This window comes from Bos indicus x Bos taurus, chromosome 8 (genome assembly GCF_003369695.1).
Source record: "Bos indicus x Bos taurus breed Angus x Brahman F1 hybrid chromosome 8, Bos_hybrid_MaternalHap_v2.0, whole genome shotgun sequence".
Classification (NCBI taxonomy): Eukaryota; Metazoa; Chordata; class Mammalia; order Artiodactyla; family Bovidae; genus Bos; species Bos indicus x Bos taurus.
The window spans coordinates 106,958,768-106,972,842 of NC_040083.1; positions in this window are offsets into that span (position 1 = coordinate 106,958,768).

A 14,075-nucleotide genomic window follows, 5' to 3' on the forward strand; every position below is an offset into this window, starting at 1 on the left:
GAACTCCTTATTGCCAAATTCAGATTTAAATTGAAGAAAGTATGGAAAACCACTAGACTATTCAGGTATGATCTAAATCAAATCGCTTTCAATTATACAGTGGAAGTAAGAAATAGATTCAAGGGATTAGATTTGATAGACACAGTGTCTGTAGAACTATGGATGGAGGTTCATGAAATTGTATAGGAGGCAGTGATCAAGACCATCCCCCCAAAAAAAAGCAATGGAAAAAGGCAAAATGGCTGTCTGAGGAGGCCTTACAAATAGCAGTGAAAAGAAAAGAAGTGAAAGACAAAGGATAAAAGGAAAGATATACCCATTTGAATGCAGAGTTCCAAATAATAGCAAGGAGAGATAAGAAAGCCTTCCTCAGTGATCAGTGCAAAGAAATAGAGGAAAACAATAGAATGGGAAGGACTAGAGATCTCTTCAAGAAAATTAGAAATACCAAGAGAACATTTCAGGCAAAGATGGGCACAATAAAGTACAGAAACACTATGAACCTAATAGAAGAAGAAGATATTAAGAAGAGGTGGAAAGAATATATAGAAGAACTATACAAAAAAGATCTTCATGACCCAGATAACCATGATTGTGTATTCACTCACCTAGAGCCAGACGTCCTGGAATGTGAAGTCAAGTGGGCCTTAGGAAGCATCACCACAAACAAAGCTAATGGAGGTGATGAAATTCCAGTTGAACTATTTCAAATCCTAAAAGATGATGCTGTGAAAGTGCTGCACTCAATATGCCAGCAAATTTGGAAAACTCAGCAGTGGCCACAGAACTGGAAAAGGTCAGTTTTCATTCCAACCCCAAATAGGGCAATGCCAAATAATGTTCAAACTATTGCACAATTGCACTCATCTCACACACTAGCAAAGTAATTCTCAAAATTCTCCAAGCCAGGCTTCAACAGTACATGAACTGTGAACTTCCAGATGTTCAAGCTGGATTTAGAAAAGGCAGAGGAACCAGACATCAAATTGTCAACATTCTTTGGATCATCAAAAAAGCGAGAGACTTCCAGAAAAACATCTACTTCTGCTTCACTGACTATGCCAAAGCCTTTGACTATGTGGATCACAATAAACTGTGGAAAATTCTGAAAGAGATGGGAATACCAGACCACCTTACCTGCCTCCTGAGAAATCTGTATGCAGATCAAGAAGCAACAGTTAGAATTGGACACGGAACAACAGACTGGTTCCAAATTGGGAAAGGAGTGTGTCAAGGCTGTATATTGTCACCCTGCTTCTTTAACTTATATATAGAGTACATCATGAGAAATGCTGGACTGGATGAAGCACAGCTGGAATCAAGATTGCCAGGAGAAATATCAATGACCTCAGATATGCAGATGACACCACCCTTATGGCAGAAAGTGAAGAGGAATTAAAGAGCCTTTGATGAAAATGAAAGATGAGTGAAAAAGCTGGCTTAAAACTCAGCATTAAGAAAACTAAGATAATGTCATCCAGTCCCATCACTTCATGGCAAATAGATGGGGAAACAATAGAAACAGTGAAAGACTTCATTTTAGGGGGAGGGGGGCTCCAAAATCACTGCAGATGTTGACTGCAGCCACAAAGTTAAAAAATGCTTGCTCCTTGGAAGAAAATGTACGACCAACCTAGACAGCATATTAAAAAGCAGAGACTTGCAAACAAAGTTCCATCAGGTCAAAGCTATTGTTTTTCCAGTAGTCATATATGGTTTTGAGAGTTGGACTATAAAGAAAGCTGAGCTGAAGAATTGATGCTTTTGAACTGTGGTATTGGAGAAGACTCTTGAGAGTCCCCTGGACTGCAAGGAGATCCAACCAGTCCATCCTAAAGAAAATCAGTCCTGAATATTCATTGGAAGGACTGATGCTGAAGCTGAAACTCCAATACTTTGGCTACCGGATGCGAAGAGCTGACTCATTTGAAAAGACCCTGATGCTGGGAAAGATTGAAGGTGGGAGAAGAAGAGGACTATAGAGCATGAGATGATTGGATGGCATCACCGACTTAATTGACATGAGTTTGAGCAAGCTCTGGGAGTTGGTGATTGACAGGGAAGCCTGGAGAGCTATAGTCCATTGGGTCACAAAGAGTGGGAAATGACTGAGCAACTGAACTGAATTGAACATTAATATGAAAATTATGACAAGTAATTCACAAGAGAAAAAATGTTAAATGGTCAATGTACACATGAAAAAGTGTTCAACATCACTACTCATCAGGGAAGTGAAAATTAAAATCAAAATGCAATATTACTGGATATCTACCACATTGACCAAAATGTAAAAGATTAATAATATTAAATGTTGGAAAAGATGTGGAGCAATGGGAATTCCAGGTACTGCTGATGGAAATACAGAGTCAGTACAGACACCTTGGAAACCTATTTTATAGAATATACTATTGTTGAATATATGCCAATATTAAAGCTCAAGATATCCACTCTTAGATGTACACCCAACAAAAATATCTACACATGTTTACCAAATTACATGTATATGGAACAGTTATCTTTTATTTCCTAAGACAGTAAAGAAACTAAATGTCAGCCTAGCAGATTAAAAAAGTATGACTAGGACTTCCCTGGTGGTCCAGTGGCTAAGACTCCCTGGGTGCTCCCAATGCAGGGGGCATGGGTCCATCCCCGGTCAGGGAAGTAGATCCTACATGCTGCAACAAAAGATCCCACATGCCACAACTAATGATTCCACGTGCTGCAATAAGACCTAGTGCAACCAAATAAACAAATACATAGGAAAAAAGACAGATATTGAGCATCCTTTTAAAAAAGTATGACTAAATTTGCAACAGAATACTATACAACAGCAAGAATGAAGGGACTATAGCTACACTCAACAGAGATGACTCTCATAAACATAATTTTGAGTCAAAGGAGACAGACATAAAAGAGTAGACACTGTATGATTTCATTTATTTAGAGTTCAAGAACAGGTAACATCTATCTACAGTGCAGATCACAACAATCTGTGGAAAATTTTTAAAGAGATGGGAATACCAGACCACCTTATCTTGCCTCCTGAGAAATGTGTATGCAGGTCAAGAAGCAGCAGTCAGAACTGAACATGGAACAATGGACTGGTTCCAAATTGGGAAAGGAGTACATCAAGGCTGTGTATTGTCACCCAGCTTATTTAACTTACATGCAGAGTACATTATGCAAAATGCCGGGCTGGATGAAACACACTAGAATCAAGATTGCTGGGAGAAAAATCAATAACCTCAGATATGCAGATAACACCACCTTTATGGCAGAAAGCAAAGAGGAACTGAAGAGTCTCTTGATGAAAGTGAAAGAGGAGAGTGAAAACGTTGGCTTAAAACTCAACATTCAGAAAACTAAGATCAAGGCATCCGGTCCCATCACTTCATGGCAAATAGATGGGGAAACAATGGAATCAGTGACAGACTTTATATTTTGGGGCTCCAAAATCATGGCAGATGGTGACTGCAGCCATGAAATTAAAAGATGCTTGCTCCTTGGAAGAAAAGCTATGATCAACCTAGACAACATATTAAAAAGCAGAGACATTATTTGCTGGCAAATGTCCATCTAGTCAAAGCTATGGTTTTCTAGTAGTCATGTATTGATGTAAGTTGGACTGTAAAGAAAGCTGAGAGCCAAAGAATTGATATTTTTGAACTGTGGTGTTGGAGAAGACTCTTGAGAGTCCCTTGGAGTGCAAGGAGATCGAATCAGTCAATCCTAAAGGAGATCAGTCCTGAATATTTATTGGAAGGACTGATGCTGAAGCTGAAACTCCAAAACTTTGGTCACCTGATGTGAAGAACTGACTCATTGGAAAAGCCGCGTATGATGGAAAAGATTGAAGGCAGGAGGAGAAAGGGATGACAGAGGAAAAGATGGTTGGATGGCATCACTGACTCAATGGACATGAGTTTGAGCAAACTCCAAGAGTTGGTGATGGACAGGGAAGCTTTGGGTGCTGCAGTCCATGGAGTCACAAAGAGCTGGACTGAGCAATGACTGAGCAATTAGACTGAACTGATCTATAGTGTTGAGTTCAGTTCAGTCACTCAGTCATGTCCGACTCTTTGCAACCCCATGAATCAGCCCGCCAGGCCTCCCTGTCCATCACCAACTCCAGGAGTTCACTCAAACTCATGTCTATCAAGTTGGTGATGCCATCCAGCCATCTCATCCTCTGTCGTCCCCTTCTCCTCTTTCCCCGAATCCCTCCCAGCATCAGCGTCTTTTCCAATGAATCAACTCTTCACATCAGGGGGCCAAAGTGTTGGAGTTTCAGGTTTAGTGTCAGTCCTTCCAATGAACACCCAGGACTGATCTCCTTTAGAATGGACTGGTTGGATCTCCTTGCAGTCCAAGGGACTCTAAGGAGTCTTCTCCAACACCACAGTTCAAAAGCATCAATTCTTTGGTGCTCAGCTTTCTTCACAGTCCAACTCTCACATCCATACATGACCACTGGAAAAACCATAGCCTTGACTAGACGGACTTTTGTTGGCAAAGTAATGTCTCTGCTTTTGAATATGCTATCTAGGTTGGTCATAACTTTCCTTCCAAGCAGTGAGCGTCTTTTAATTTCATGGCTGCAATCCCCATCTGCAGTGATTTTGGAGCCCAGAAAAATAAAGTCTGACACTGTTTCCACTGTTTCCCATCTATTTCCCACGAAGTGATGGGACCAGATGCCATGATCTTCGTTTTCTGAATATTGAGCTTTAAGCCAACTTTTTCACTCTCCACTTTCACTTTCATCAAGAGGCTTTTAGTTCCTCTTCACTTTCTACCATAAGGGTGGTGTCATCTGCATATCTGAGGTTATTGATATTTCTCCTGGCAATCTTCATTCTAGCTTGTGCTTCTCTCAGCCCGGCGTTTCTCATGATGTACTCTGCATATAAGTTAAATAAGCAGGGTGACAATATACAGCCTTGATGTACTCCATTTCCTATTTGGAACCAGTCTGTTGTTCCATGTGCAGTTCTAACTGTTGCTTCCTGACCTACATATAGGTTTCTCAGGAGGCAGGTCAGGTCATCTGATACTCGCATCTCTTGAAGAATTTCCCACAGTTTATTGTGATCCACACAGTCAAAGGCTTTGGTATAGTCAATAAAGCAGAAGTAGATGTTTTCCTGGAACTCTCTTGCTTTTTCAATGATCCAGCAGGTGTTGGCAATTTGATCTCTGGTTCCTCTGCCTTTCCTAAAACTAGCTTGAACATCTGGAAGTTCAAGGTTCATGTATTGCTGAAGCCTGACTTGGAGAATTTTGAGCATTACTTTACTAGCGTGTGAGATGAGTGCAACTGTGCAGTAGTTTGAGCATACTTTAGCATTGCCTCTCTTTGCGATTGAAATGAAAACTGACCTTTTACAGTCCTGTGGCTGCTGCTGAATTTTCCAAATTTGCTGGCATAGTGAGTAGAGCACTTTCACAGCATCATCTTTCAGGATTTGAAATAGCTCAACTGGAATTCCATCACCTCCACTAGCTGTGTTTGTAGTGATGCTTCCTAAGGCCCACTTGACTTCACATTCCAGGATGTCTGGCTCTGGGTGAGTGATCACACCATCGTGATTATCTGGGTGATGAAGATCTTTTTTGGACAGTTTTTCTGTGTATTCTTGCCACCTCTTCTTAATATCTTCTGCTTCTGTTAGGTTCATGCCATTTCTGTCCTTTATCGAGCCCATTTTGCATGAATCAAGGCAAATTGGAAGTGGTCAAACAAGAGATGGCCAGAGTGAACGTCGACATTCTAGGAATCAGCAAACTAAAATGTACTGGAATGGCTGAATTTAACTCAGATGACTATTATATCTCCTACTGTAGGCAGGAATCCCTTAGAAGAAATTGAGTAGCCATCATGGTCAACAAAAGAATCCGAAATGCAGTACTTCGATGCAATCTCAGAAATGACAGAATGATCTCTGTTCGTTTCCAAGGCAAACCATTCAATATCACAGTAATCCAAGCCTGTGCCCCAACCAGTAACACTGAAGAAGCTGAAGTTGAACGGTTCTATGAAGACCTACAAGAACTTTTAGAGCTAACACCCCCCAAAAGATGTCCTTTTCATTATAGGGGACTGGAATGCAAAAATAGGAAGTCAAGAACCACGTGGAGTAACAGGCAAATTTGGCCTTGTAGTACAGAATGAAGCAGGACAAAGGCTAATAGAGTTTTGCCAAGAGAATGCACTGGTCATAGCAAACACCCTCTGAGTGTTAGAACCTATTGACTGGACAGAATAGTGTTTATTCTTGAGACAATGATTAGAATGTACCTCAGGCAATTTGAAGGTGGCTGGTGACATTCTGTTACTTGATCAGGGTACTTACACAGCATCCTCACTTTCTGAACACTGACGAGCTGTGCATTTTCCTGTGTACACTTTGTCCTTTAATAAAATTTGAAAAATAAATTTTTATAAGTGGAGATAGACATTGTTGTTATTTAGTCACTAAATCATGCCCAATTCTTCTTTTAACCCCTTGAACTGTAGCCCACCAGCCTCCTCTGTCTGTGGGATTCCCCAGGCAAGAATACTGGAGTTGTCATTTCCTCCTCCAGGGGCTCTTCCTCACCCAGGGATCAAACCTGAAATCAATCCTGCATCTCCAGCATTGGCAGGTGGGTTCTTTACCACTGAGCCACCAGGGAAGCCCTGGAGGAACACCTGCTATGTGTCAAACATTTTTCAGCACCTTAAGGCACCTACAGGGAGGCCTGGTGTGCTGCAATTCATGGGGTCGCAAAGAGTTGGACACGACTGAGCGACTGAACTAACTAACTAAAGCACCTATGAAAACACAATCCCGTGTGTTTTCATAGCTTGTCTAATAATACAAATCACGAATGGCATTTCCTAACATTAGAAAATCACCAGATCGAAGATATCAGAAGAGTAGGAAGGGGAGAACACTTTCTCCCCCACAAATTCATCAAAAGAACATTTAAACGCCGAGTAAATTCCACAAAACAACTTCTGAATGCCGGCAGAGGACATCAGGCACCCAGAAAAGCAACCCAAGTCTTCGAAAGGAGGTAGGAAAAAATATAAAAGACAAAAAAAGACACAAAAGAGGGAGGGACGGAGTTCCATCCCGGGAAGGGAGTCTTAAAAAGAGAGAAGTTTCCAAACACCAGGAAACCTTCTCACTGCCGAATCTGTGCCGAGCTTTGGAAGCACAGAGGGCAACATAACAGGGAGGAAAAATAAATAAACAATTAAAACCCGCAGATTGCGAACCCTACGGTAACTCCCCCAGCGGAGAAGCAGCAAAGACGCCTGCACACGCCATTAGCAAGCGGGGGCTGGGCAGGGAGGCGCGGCACAGGCTGCATTGCTTAGAATAAGGATCTGGCCTGAATACCCTGAGCGCTATCTGAGCAAAATAATTTGGGCTAGCAAACCAGACTGTGGGATATCTACCACGCGAAAAGCCAGCCCTAACCTAAGACACCACCAGGCCCACGCACAGAACAAAAGACTGAACAGAGACAGCTGGCTGCAGACCTTCCCCCTCCGGTGACAGGCAGCCAGAGCCGGAAGGGGGCATTCACAGTCCCAGAGAGACATTATCTATAAAACTGTAAGCAGGCTCCTTTGCTAACTAAAACTTCTTGAGGGTCTGGAAGGTCAGCATCTGCCTGAGAAGGTGCACCCCTTGTACACCTAGATAACCGAGCAGCGGGAAGGCGATAAGTCGCAGCAATAGTGCTCGACAAACACCTCATCGCCTGAGCTGCTCGGACCTGGGAAGGGCACAAAACGCAGGCCCAACCGAGTCTGCGCCTCTGAGGACTACCCAAGTGCCTGAACCTGAGCGGCTTGGACCCGGGAGGTGCAGGCAGACCAGGGCCGGCCATGGATGTTTCCCGGCGGAGCAACCTAGAGCCTGAGCAGTGTGAGCTGGAAGGCTACACGCGCCGTGAGCAGGGTCCGACCCAGAATGGCTGAGGCACTGTGAGCACATGCCAGTGTTATTTGTTTGCAGCATCCCTCCCTCCCTCCCTCCCCACAGCGTGACTGAACAAGTGAGCCTAAAAAAAAAAAAAAAAAAAAAGTGTCCTCCACTGTCCCCTTTGTGTCAGGGCGGAAACCAGACACTGAAGAGACCCGCAAACAGAAGAAGCTGTAACAGAGGGAACCGCCTTGGAAGCTACAGGCAATAGATTAAAACCCTGTGGTTAGTACCAACTACATAGGAAGGGGCCTATAGATCTTGAGAAATACGTCAGACCAAGGAACTAGCCAAAAATGAACTGAACCCACAATACTCACAACAAAACCAGAGAAAGTCCTAGATATATTTTTACTATTTTTATGATCATTCTTTCTTTCTTTTTTAATTAAAAAAAATTTTAAGTCCTCTATTATTCCTTTAATTTTCACTTTTATAACCTATAACTTTACAAAAAAAAGACCCTATTTTTTTTCTTCAGCAAACTTCATATATATATATTTTATAATTTTTTGACATTGTTTTTTTTCTTCTTTTAACATTGTATTTTTGAAATTCCAAACTCTACTCTAGATTTTTAATTTTAGCTTTTGATATTTGTTATCAATTTTGTACCTATAGTTTTTTTTTTTATAATTTCTGTGACTTTTTTTTTTCTTTTCTCTCTTTCTCTTCTTCTTTTATATAACATTGTATATCTGAAATTCCAAACTCTACTCTAGATTTTTAATTTATGCTTTTTGGTATTTGATATCAATTTTGTACCTGTATTTTCTTTATAATTTTTGTGACTTTGTTTGTTTTTGTTTGTTTGTTTTTCCCTCTCTTTCTTTTTCTTCTTCTTTTTTTTAACATTGTATTTTTGAAATTCCAAACTCTACTCTAGATTTTTAACTTTTGCTTTTTGGTATTAGTTATCAATTTTGTACCTATATTTTCCTTATAATTTTCATGACCTTGTTTGTTTTTTTTTGATCGTTTTTTCTCTCTTTCTTTTTCTTCTTCTTTTCTTTAACATCATATTTTTGAAATTCCAAACTCTACTCTAGATTTTCAATTTTTGCTTTTATGTATTTGTTACCAGTTTTGTACCTTTAAGAACCCAATCTTCAGTACCCATTTTTCACTAGGGAGTGAGATTACTGGCTTGACTGCTCTCTCTCCCTTTGGACTCTCCTTTTTCTCCACCAGGTCGCCTGTGTCTCCTCCCTAACCCCTCTCTAGTCTACCGAACTCGGTGAATTTCTGTGTGTTCCAGACAGTGGAGAACTCTTAGGGAACTGATTACTGGCTGGATCTGTCTCCCTCCTTTTCATTCCCCCCTTTTATCCTTCTGGCCACCTCTGTCTCCTTCCTCCTTCTTCTCTTCTCTGTATAACTCTGTGAACATCTCTGAGCGGTCCAGTTGTGGAGTGCACATAAGGAAGTGATTACTGGCTAGCCCACTCTCTCCACTACTGATTCCACCTCATCTCATTTGGGTCACCTCTAACTCCCTCCTCCCTCTTCTCTTCTCCATGTAACGCTGTGAACCTCTCTGAGTGACCCTCACAGTGGAGAAACGTTTCATCTTTAACGTAGATGTTTTATCAATGGTGCTGTATAGAAAGAGAAGTTTTGGAACTACTGTAAAAGTAAGACCAATAACTGGAAGCAGGAGGCTTAAGTCCAAACCCTGACTCCAGGGAACTCCTGACTCCAAGGAACATTAATTGACAGGAGCTCATCAAACGCCTCCATACCTACATTGAAACCAAGCACCACACAAGGGCCAACAAGTTCCAGGGCAAGACATACCAAGCAAATTCTCCAGCAAAAAAGGAACACAGCCCTGAGCTCCAAGATACAGGCTGCCCAAAGTCACCCCAAAACCATAGACATCTCATAACTCATTACTAGACACTTCATTGCACTCCAGAGAGAAGAAATACAGCTCCACCCACCAGAACACTGACACAAGCTTCCCTAACCAGGAAACCCTGACAAGCCACCTGTACAAACCCACACACAGCGAGGAAACGCCACAATAAAGAGAACTCCACAAACCGCCAGAATACAGAAAGGACACCCCCAAATTAGCAATTTAAACAAGATGAAGAGACAGAGGAATACCCAACAGATAAAGGAACAGGATAAATGCCCACCAAACCAAACAAAAGAGGAAGAGATAGGGAATCTACCTGATAAAGAATTCCGAATAATGATAGAGAAATTGATCCAAAATCTTGAAATCAAAATGGAATCACAGATAAATAGCCTGGAGACAAGGATTGAGAAGATGCAAGAAAGGTTTAACAAGGACCTAGAAGCAATAAAAAAGAGTCAATATATAATGAATAATGCAATAAATGAAATTAAAAACACTCTGGAGGCAACAAATAGTAGAATAACAGAGGCAGAAGATAGGATTAGTGAATTAGAAGATAGAATGGTAGAAATAAATGAATCAGGGAGGATAAAAGAAAATGAATTAAAAGAAATGAGGACAATCTCAGAGACCTCCAGGACAATATTAAACGCTACAACATTTGAATCATAGGGGTCCCGAAGAAGAAGACAAAAAGAAAGATCATGAGAAAATACTTGAGGAGATAATAGTTGAAAACTTCCCTAAAATGGGGAAGGAAATAATCACCCAAGTCCAAGAAACCCAGAGAATCCCAAACAGGATAAACCCAAGGCGAAACACCCCAAGACACATATTAACCAAATTAACAAAGATCAAACACAAAGAACAAATATTAAAAGCAGCAAGGGAAAAACAACAAATAACACACAAGGGAATTCCCATAAGGATAACAGCTGATCTTTCAATAGAAACTCTTCAAGCCAGGAGAGAATGGCAAGACATACTTAAAATGATGAAAGAAAATAACCTACAGCCCAGATTATTGTACCCAGCAAGGATCTCATTCAAATATGAAGGAGATATCAAAAGCTTTTCAGACAAGCAAAAGCTGAGAGAATTCTGCACCACCAAACCAGCTCTCCAACAAATACTAAAGGATATTATTCTCTAGACAGGAAACACAAAAACGGTGTATAAATTCGAACCCAAAACAATAAAGTAAATGGCAACGGGATCATACTTATCAGTAATTACCTTAAACGTAAATGGGTTGAATGCCCCAACCAAAAGACAAAGACTGGCTGAATGGATACAAAAACAAGACCCCTACATATGTTGTCTACAAGAGACCCACCTCAAAACAGGGGACACACACAGACTGAAAGTGAAGGGCTGGAAAAAGATTTTCCATGCAAATAGGGACCAAAAGAAAGCAGGAGTAACAATACTCATATCAGATAAAATAGACTTTAAAACAAATGCTGTGAAAAGAGACAAAGATGATCACTACATAATGATCAAAGGATCAATCCAAGAAGAAGATATAACAATTATAAATATATATGCACCCAACACGGGAGCACCACAGTATGTAAGACAAATGCTAACAAGTATGAAAGGAGAAATTAACAATAACACAATAATAGTGGGTGACTTTAATACCCCACTCACACCTATGGATAGATCAACTAAACAGAAAATTAACAAGGAAACACAAACTTTAAATGATACAATAGGCCAGTTAGACCTAATTGATATCTATAGGACATTTCATCCCAAAACAATGAATTTCACCTTTTTCTCAAGCGCACATGGAACGTTCTCCAGGATAGATCACATCCTGGGCCATAAATCTGGCCTTGGTAAATTAAAAAAATAGAAATCATTCCAAGCATCTTTTCTGACCACAATGCAGTAAGATTAGATCTCAATTACAGGAGAAAAACTATAAAAAAATTCCAACATATGGAGGCTGAACAACACGCTGCTGAATAACCAACAAATCACAGAAGAAATCAAAATTTGCATAGAAATGAATGAAAATGAAAACACAACAACCCAAAACCTGTGGGACACTGTAAAAGCAGTCCTAAGGGGAAAGTTCATAGCAATACAGGCATACCTCAAGAAACAAGAAAAAAGTCAAATAAATAACCTAACTCTACACCTAAAGCAACTAGAAAAGGGAGAAATGAAGAACCCCAGAGTTAGTAGAAGGAAAGAAATCTTAAAAATTAGAGCAGAAATAAATGCAAAAGAAACAAAAGAGACCATAGCAAAAATCAAGAAAGCCAAAAGCTGGTTCTTTGAAAGGATAAATAAAATTGACATACCATTAGCCAAACTCATCAAGAAACAAAGGGAGAAAAATCAAATCAATAAAATTAGAAATGAAAATGGAGAGATCACAACAGACAACACAGAAATACAAAGGATCATAAGAGATTACTATCAACAAGTATATGCCAATAAAATGGACAACGTGGAAGAAATGGACAAATTCTTAGAAAAGTACAACTTTCCAAAACTGGACCAGGAAGAAATAGAAAATCTTAACAGACCCATCACAAGCACGGAAATTGAAACTGTAATCAAAAATCTTCCAGCAAACAAAAGCCCAGGTCCAGACGGCTTCACAGCTGAATTCTACCAAACATTTAGAGAAGAGCTAACACCTATCCTGCTCAAACTCTTCCAAAAAATTGCAGAGGAAGGTAAACTTCCAAACTCATTCTATGAGGCCACCATCACCCTAATACCAAAACCTAACAAAGATCCCACAAAAAAAGAAAACTACAGGCCAATATCACTGATGAACACAGATGCAAAAATCCTTAACAAAATTCTAGCAATCAGAATCCAACAACACATTAAAAAGATCATACACCATGACCAGGTGGGTTTTATCCCAGGGACGCAAGGATTCTTCAATATCCACAAATCAATCAATGTAATACACCACATTAACAAATTGAAAAATAAAAACCATATGATTATCTCAATAGATGCAGAGAAAGCCTTTGACAAAATTCAACATCCATTTATGATAAAAACTCTCCAGAAAGCAGGAATAGAAGGAACATACCTCAACATAATAAAAGCTATATATGACAAACCCACAGCAAACATTATCCTCAATGGTGAAAACTTGAAAGCATTTCCTCTAAAGTCAGGAACAAGACAAGGGTGCCCACTTTCACCATTACTATTCAACATAGTTTTGGAAGTTTTGGCCACAGCAATCAGAGCAGAAAAAGAAATAAAAGGAATCCAAATTGGAAAAGAAGAAGTAAAACTCTCACTATTTGCAGATGACATGATCCTCTACATAGAAAACCCTAAAGACTCCACCAGAAAATTACTAGAACTAATCAATGATTATAGTAAAGTTGCAGGATATAAAATTAACACACAGAAATCCCTTGCATTCCTATACACTTATAATGAGAAAACAGAAAGAGAAATTAAGGAAAAAATTCCATTCACCATTGCAACGGAAAGAATAAAATACTTAGGAATATATCTACCTAAAGAAACTAAAGATCTATATATAGAAAACTATAAAACACTGGTGAAAGAAATCAAAGAGGACACTAATAGATGGAGAAATATACCATGTTCATGGATTGGAAGAATCAATATAGTGAAAATGAGTATACTACCCAAAGCAATTTATAGATTCAATGCAATCCCTATCACGCTACCAACAGTATTCTTCACAGAGCTAGAACAAATAATTTCACAATTTGTATGGAAATACAAAAAACCTCGAATAGCCAAAGCTATCTTGAGAAAGAAGAATGGAACTGGAGGAATCAACCTACCTGACTTCAGGCTCTACTATAAAGCCACAGTTATCAAGACAGTATGGTACTGGCACAAAGACAGAAATATAGATCAATGGAACAAAATAGAAAGCCCAGAGATAAATCCACGCACATATGGACACCTTATCTTTGACAAAGGAGGCAAGAATATACAATGGATTAAAGACAATCTCTTTAACAAGTGGTGCTGGGAAATCTGTTCAACCACTTGTAAAAGAAGGAAACCAGAACACTTTCTAACACCATACACAAAAATAAACTCAAAATGGATTAAAGATCTAAACGTAAGTCCAGAAACTATAAAACTCCTAGAGGAGAACATAGGCAAAACACTCTCTGACATACATCACAGCAGGATCTTCTATGACCCACCTCCCAGAATATTGGAAATAAAAGCAAAAATAAACAAATGGGACCTAA